Source organism: Mandrillus leucophaeus, unplaced genomic scaffold (assembly GCF_000951045.1).
Source record: "Mandrillus leucophaeus isolate KB7577 unplaced genomic scaffold, Mleu.le_1.0 Scaffold764, whole genome shotgun sequence".
NCBI classification, from domain to species: domain Eukaryota; kingdom Metazoa; phylum Chordata; class Mammalia; order Primates; family Cercopithecidae; genus Mandrillus; species Mandrillus leucophaeus.
The window spans coordinates 1,056,706-1,064,147 of record NW_012108297.1 but is presented as its reverse complement, the minus strand read 5'-3'; positions in this window follow the sequence as shown (position 1 = coordinate 1,064,147).

Sequence of the window (7,442 nt, the reverse complement as noted above, 5' to 3'; positions counted from 1 at the left end):
TCATGTAACTTTTAAGAAGCACATGTGCCATAGGATGCAAGATACGGCTGACTCTGCCAGGACTGTGCAGTCACAGCGCCACTTCCAGATGGTCAGAGTTAGAAGGCTGCGCCTCCCTGCCACTAGATCAACCACTAAGCCACAAACAAAAAACTGTGCTAAGAAGTGAAACAGGCAATGGCAGTGTTACGGGCTGGATTTTGTCCCCTCAAATTCTTATGCTGAAGTCCTAACCCCTGGTACCTCAGAATGTGAATGGAGATAAGGTATTTAAAGAGGTAATTAAGTTAAAAAGAGTTCATTAGGATGGGTGCTAATCCTATCTGACAGGTGACCTCACAAGAAAAGGAGATTAGGGCACAGATACACACACAGGAAGAATGCATGAAGTCCCTAGTAGGCAGCCATTTACAAGCCAACGGAAAGGCCTCAGGAGAAACCAGTCCTGCGGACAGCGTGATCTCTCGTCCTCAGAACTGGTAGGAAATACATCCGCGTTGTTTCAGCCACTCAATTGGTGATCTCTATTATAGCAGTCCTTGGCAAACCGAGGTAGACAGATACATGGAAATGTCTTCTTTTAGACTCCCTTCTACTGTTTTATAGACTAGAAGGATAATGCAGAAGTGTCCAAGTCCCAGACGAGACTATCAGAAGGCAAAAGCAAATGCTGCCTCCTGCTCTCTCCCCTCCCACTCCCCGGCCCTGTAACTGTCATCTCGGCTGGGTCTCTCTCTCCACTGTGACTGTATTAATTCTCCGTGGATGGGAGGTGGTGATTCTGCAGAGAGAGCTGCCTTACAGATGAGCATCACGTCAGTGTCCCAACAGAAAACAACACTGGAAAATGTTTTGCCTTTCCTTTTTACAATCAACAAGAATTCACTTAGCTTGAAGGCAGAAGACTGAACCTAGCAGGGAGCTGGGTATTGTTTCTGACCCTTAAGAAGGAAACCCATCTCCCTTCCTGTTGTCCGAATACACTCATGTCATTTGGACATTTTTCACCAATTACTTTTGCAAACATTGTGCCAAAATAAGTGACTTAGTAAGTCCTGAGCCTTCACTTAAGAAATTGGCCTGAGCCTCATTGAATAGCGGGTAGAAGAAGGAAATGATCCATGTATATACTCTTTCATAGACAAAAAGAGTTACATTCTTTCACTGAAAGAAGGCCAATCATCATCAAAACAATTTAATACATTCTACCTCTTTAATGGAAGCTCAAATCAAACGTCTCACTCAGTCAAACTGAGTTAGGAGGGAAGCCGTCTGCTGGCTCCCAGTTCAGCTCCAGCAGGCCTGTTTTGAACACCATCGGCTGAGTCCTGTTCATATCATTAAAAAATTATCTTAACTGCTCGCTGCCAAAAGTAATTTGCCCAGCATTGTCCATTCCTCGGAAACAGAACTAATGTTTCCTGTGGCTGTGAATGGCTGTGAAACAAGATAAATGCCTACAGGCAGCTGGAGAAAGTAAGCTGCCATCAGAGAGGAGTCCTCTGTCGGAAGTGGTGAGACCTAAGGGTCACATGCACAGATGGCCACAGGCCACTCTGCAAAGCATCAAGACCCTGAAAGAGGGACAGTTCTGGGAAGGTTGGACTGCATAGGCAGGTGCATAAGGAGTCTCAGGAATGCTGCTGGCTTCAGATTCTGATCCCTGTGTCACCTCTCACCCTCATGTGTAAGACCCAGGGAAGTAGAATGTGGTGTGCGTGCATGTGTGTGGTGTATGTGAGTGGGCACTCCACTTTGAAGTGTCCCCTACCCTTCCTCCTTCCCTCCTCTCCCCTTCTCTCTCTCTGTCTCTGCAGTCATTCCTAAGGCCCCTGATTTGGCAGTGGAGCCACTGAGGGGTGGAGAGTGATCCTTTGTTAGCTGGGCAGTGACTCTGGGATGCAGACAGCTGAGGAGAAGCTTGGCAAGACAAAGAAACATCTCTGCCTGCCTCAGGCCTTCCCCACCGCTGGATTCTCTCTCCCTGGGAGACTTTGCTCCTTCTCCAAAGCTGCGCTGTGTGCCACCTGTGTTTGCTGAGCCCCTCCACCTTGCTGTACGCCCTGGGAGGCTGATGGGCATGCATTAGACCAACAAGCTGGTCGGGATGAAGAATGGAGAGCACTGGCAGGATGGAGGGAGGAGGGTGAGGTGCAGGTGCTTATCCCCAACTCCCTCCCTTCAGGGTGGCTGCATCCCCACCCGACAGACTGTACTCAGGGCTGATGAGGCCAGTGGGGCCCCTCTCTGCCTCGTCTGCTCTGTGGCTTGGGTGCTCTACCTGTGCGTTCGGGAGGAGCCTGCGTGGCAGCCATGGAGGTGCACCTCTCAGATCTTCTTGCATGGAAGAACTTGCCATTCAGCTGCAAGGCTGCAGTCAATTGACTGCCTTCAGCCTTCAAGATCGATTTTATGGCTGTTCTTGCTGCTGCTGCTGCTATTTGCCATGCTATTTCTAAACAGCCCCAGCTAATGACGGAGCATGATGGGGATACCAGGGCCGGGGGTCCTGACCATTTCTGTGTGACAACAGAGACTCCTCTAACTGGCTGTCCTTGCTCCTGCTCCCAACTGGGTTGGTTAAGACTCAGTCAGATCAGACTCATGCTCTGAGCTTCCCTGGCCCAGTCCTGCTTTGTCCCTTCTTTTTTATTACAGGTGATTTGCATCGAGACTGAAGGTTTTCCCTGTTCATTCCTGCTTGCTGCTCCTTTTATCTTCCATAGACTATAACCCCTAATAAATCCTAACTTCTAACTAACTCCACACTCCTAACTCGGTCCCAGCATCTGCTTCCCAGAGAATCCAACTAGCACGTGGTTTGATTAAACTCTACTCAAATCACCCAATTTGATGGTACCGTCTTTCCCATCAGACCCCTGACTGACGCACCTGGACATTCACTTAGTGAAATTCCACATGGGTTAACATATTGACTTGGGGAGAAGACTCTCCTGAACCCTCCCAGGCTATCCTGTCATGCTTGTGGACAAAGAGGAATGGAGCTCCCGGACCACAGTTCCTGTGGGTTCCTGGCTTTCCTACCAGCCTTCCTCATCACCCACATCCAGACTCCCAGCCGGTTCCTCCAGGCCTGTGATGGGATCCTGAGATAACAGGCAACGCTGGAGAAAGGGGCAGAGGCTGCTGGACTGTGGGGAACGAGCAGTGACAGTCATGAGAACCACATGTCTCAACAGGAGCTTAGAAAAGCACATTTAATCCTAATCAATCAGAAGAAAATGTCCAAAGTCACTGAAGCAGTGAGGCAAAAATAGTATTGAGAAGGTTCAAAGTCCACTCAGAACCCCTGAAATCCAAACTTGTCACTCACTGGGAACTGGGCTTGCTGGCCTTCCCAGGCCTGATGTGTGCTCTGAAGAAGAGAAGATTAAGAAGCGGGCTCTCTGCAGGCAGGATGGCTGTGAATTGCTTGGCTTAGGACACGGGATGTCTAACGCACTTTTGGGAAATATCTAGGTTGATAATTCCCAAACCTAGTTTTGCAACACCCTGAGAATTTTCTAATTCTCACCGGCTGAGATGGGTGCCACAAAATCCTAAAAACGAAACTGACTTAGTTATAAAAAGTGAGTATGTCCTAGAGAGTAGGAAGACAGCCTGCATTTTTTGAGGGCTCTTCTAATTTCAAAAATGCTGGCCTGTTAACAAAAAATATACTTATTATCAAACGGTGTATCTTCTTTGAGGTTCAGAAAATTGGGTCCTATTGTCCATGCAGCATTTTTAGCAGAGATAAAGGGAGAAGGGGAAGTATGACTGAACTTGAAGTTCTCAAACTTCAAAAATGCTAAGATTCATTCCATTCATATTGGTTCTTGGTTCTTTCGTGTAACACATGAAACCCAGTGATCTTCACTTAATGTCCCCCACCCCCAAATCCTTAGAGTTGTCATGATTTGTTGATTCGCGTGGGGAACGTAGGGAAATGCCAAGTGGGGCAGAAACAGCTCCAGTCCTCAGACAGCAAAGCGAACCCTAATTACCAGGCACTTTGGCCCAGGCAGCTTTCAGACTCCGAGCTCCTTCACCCGGGAGCTTGTTTCGCACCTTCAAATGGAGCTGAACTGTAATTGTAACTGTATGTGAGTCAGGATCCACATTTGTGACGAGGACTCATTCCTGCCTTACGCAAATTTGTCCCTGAACAGCAGGGGCAAATTTAGGAAATCTGCAGGCTGCACTGCTCTTCCCCCTCCCCACTCCCCTTCCATGGGACCTGGGTCTGCCACTGCAGGAGGCTCTGTCAGGGGCCGAAATGTGGGTGCAAGCCAATGCCTCCAGGCTTCTGCTCTCTGCAGTCTTTAGCCACCTCCCCAAAGGCAAAGCTCCACTCCCCACGGCACCCTCGCCTCTCTGCTTGCCTCAGTGTTCTTTTGTGATTTATTTCCTCTGACTCTTCCCTTCACTGAATACAGCTCCCCTGTCCATTCTGATTGTTTTCTAAACTCCCATTGGAAACAAACACTTTATTTCAGCCTTCCAGGGTAGAAGCTGCTCCACTCTATCACCCCACAATCATCTAGGGTCAGGGAGGGGAGATAAATATTCTCCTGCTGGCCACTTCTCATCGATATTTCTAATCCGGCACGTCTCCATTCTCAGGCGAGAACGTCTGCCCTTTGGCCCTCCTCCCCTGACGTGTACATGTTCGCATACATGCCATTTTCTTCTTGTTCCTCTCACCCTTAGCCTCCAAAACATTCCCCCTTCGACACTATGCATCTTTCCATCTGACTTATATACATCCTCTCTACCTCAACCTCCAGGAGATAGTTATGTCTGCTCTTCTCTCTCCCCACTCTCCTTCCATGGGACCTGGGCTTGACACTGCAGGAGGCCCTGTCAGGGGCTGAAACGTTGGTGCAATAAATTTATCCGTACCAGTTAGAATTGGTTTGACTGTACATGAAATACGCAGCAAAGTGGCTTAAATAATGCAAACCCTCTCATATAGTCGAATCAGGGCTAGAATGGTGATTCCATGTTGTTTAGGGATCCCTGTCTTTCTGCTCCACCATCCTAGCCTTGGTTTCTGTCCTTAAAGTGGTTCATGGTCCAAACTGGCTGAAAGGCTGGAAGAAGAAAGGAGAAGAAATGGCGAATGGGCACACCTTCTAGGTGATTGCTCACTTTTTTTTCTTGCGTCCCCCCTCCCCTTCCCCAGCCAATGATTTTTACTTACACATTTTTGGCCACCCCTAACTGCAAAGAAAACTGAGAATTGTCAACTGGGTCCACTGCTGTTCTGAATAAAATCAGGGTTCTATTAGTAATGAATAGGCAATTAACATTCTTGCCTTGTAGTTTCAGACCAGTATCATTGACCCTCATCTCTCCTCCAGCAACCTATTCCTACAGCCATTTTCTGCACTCTGCTCCCCCAAGCCCTTTTATATCCTGATCTGTCTAATCTTCTCTCCAGCCCTCACCACCAACCCTTGCAATTCCCATGCTCTCCTTCCCTCTACGTCTGTTCTTCCATCATACGGAGAAACCACACTGAGTCCCTTCAGCCTTCCATTTTCCCCCACTTATAAGATGTGGTATCAATTTGCGTCCTCTGAGAGGCAGACACCAAGCAGGAATTCTCTGTTCAAGAGGTTTGTTGAGGGAAATGCCTGTGAGGACAAAGGGCGAGGGAGCAGGGGTAATTAGGCAAAACCTTTTAACCACGGTGCAGGTCTACATCTGCGGAAGGAGAGCGGGAAGGGAAGGAGGGATGGAATGGGAAGAGCCTCAAACCTCAGCAGAAGTTCAAGAAAATCTCAGTCAGGTCTCTGGAGAGTCCCTGAGCTAAAGTTTCCCATTAGAGGAATGCTGTGTTGGGCAGAACTGGCCCAGATCCAATGCTCCCTCTGTGTTCCACATGTGGCCCTTTCTACCACCACCATGTTTACTTACATCACTGATCATCCACACAGCTCTCCTGCAGTCTCAGCAGAGGTTCTCTTGCCTTCCTGCCTGTATCCTTGATTGCCTGCTTCATATTTGCTCCAGGTCCTTACTTCATTAATTAGTCCATTTGCTCCTACTTCTTTCACTCTCTCAGGAAGGGGTAACAGCAGGCAGACGCAACAGTGTAATGGGCTCAGGGAATGACAAGGGCTTTGATACGGCTGGAGCAAAATGTGGGAGGCACATAATAAATGCTCAGTAAATATGTATTGAATGAATAAATACACATTTTTGTCTCTTCCAGAAGACCTCAAGCTTTTTGACTGTGTCACATTCATCTCTATATTCTACCTAATAACTCACAGGTATTAATACAAAGTTGTCAGGAAAGTCTATCCACTAATTTCTTACTGTATTAGAAACAAAATTATCTTTCCAAATTCCTCATTTCATTGACTGCCTGGTATGGAACCTATCAGACAATAGGTGCTTAATGAATAAACGTTTGTGTAATTAAGCTGAATGGGAAATAAATCTTTCACTCTCTGGGTATCACATGCATATTAGTGGCATTGGACAAAGGGAAATGAACAGGGGGAAGCCATGATTTTTGCTCCTAAACCTCTTCTCTACCTCTGGTATATCCACCTTTCAATACTTTATGATCTTGAACTGATCTTATCTAGCCCATAAATACATTATGTCAGAACTGATTGTAACCAGCAGGATATTACTGAACTGCATGTCATCAGATCACAGTGTTTCTCTCTTTGGATGATGATTTTCAGGGCTTTGGATGCCAACCAGAAGAAGCTGTAGGAATTGGCACAGATCCAGAGCATGGACAAAGACTTACACTTCTGCTGAAGGCAAAGGAGAAAGAGCATTATCTAAAAAGCAACCAAGACTTCATGGGGGAGCAGTAAACGGGGCCAGAGTCAGGGACCCCTCTCCCTCAAACACGGAATAAGGAACACTTTTCAGAATCGAACTATAGAAATGCATCCTGCAAGGGTGGAACCAAAAGATTCTTTCAATCAAGTATCAGGGAATAGTTTTGGGTGAAATCAGGCTGGATTTGTGTGTAAAGTTGCAATAGACACTCTACAAGACATTAGTGTATCTGGCTAAGCGCACTGGCTCACGCCTGTAATCCCAGCGCTTTAGGAGGCCGAGGCAGGTGGATCACCTGAGATCAGGAGTTTGAGACCAGCCTGGCCGACATGGTGAAACCCTATCTCTACTAAAAATACAAAAACTAGCCAGGCATGGTGGCACATGCCTGTAGTTCCAGCTACTCGGGAGGCTGAGGCATAAGAATCTCTTGAACCTGGGAGGCAGAGGTTTCAGTGAGCCGATATCGTGCCACTGTACTCCAGCCTGGGGAGAGCAATACTCAGTCTAAAAAAAAAAAGTTATTAGTGTATCCAAAGAGGGAAAGGCAAAGGGAGATTCATCAGAGGGAAGGTGAACAACATGAACTACAGGGTCTGCTATGCGGATCTTGTTTTATCTGTGTGGTG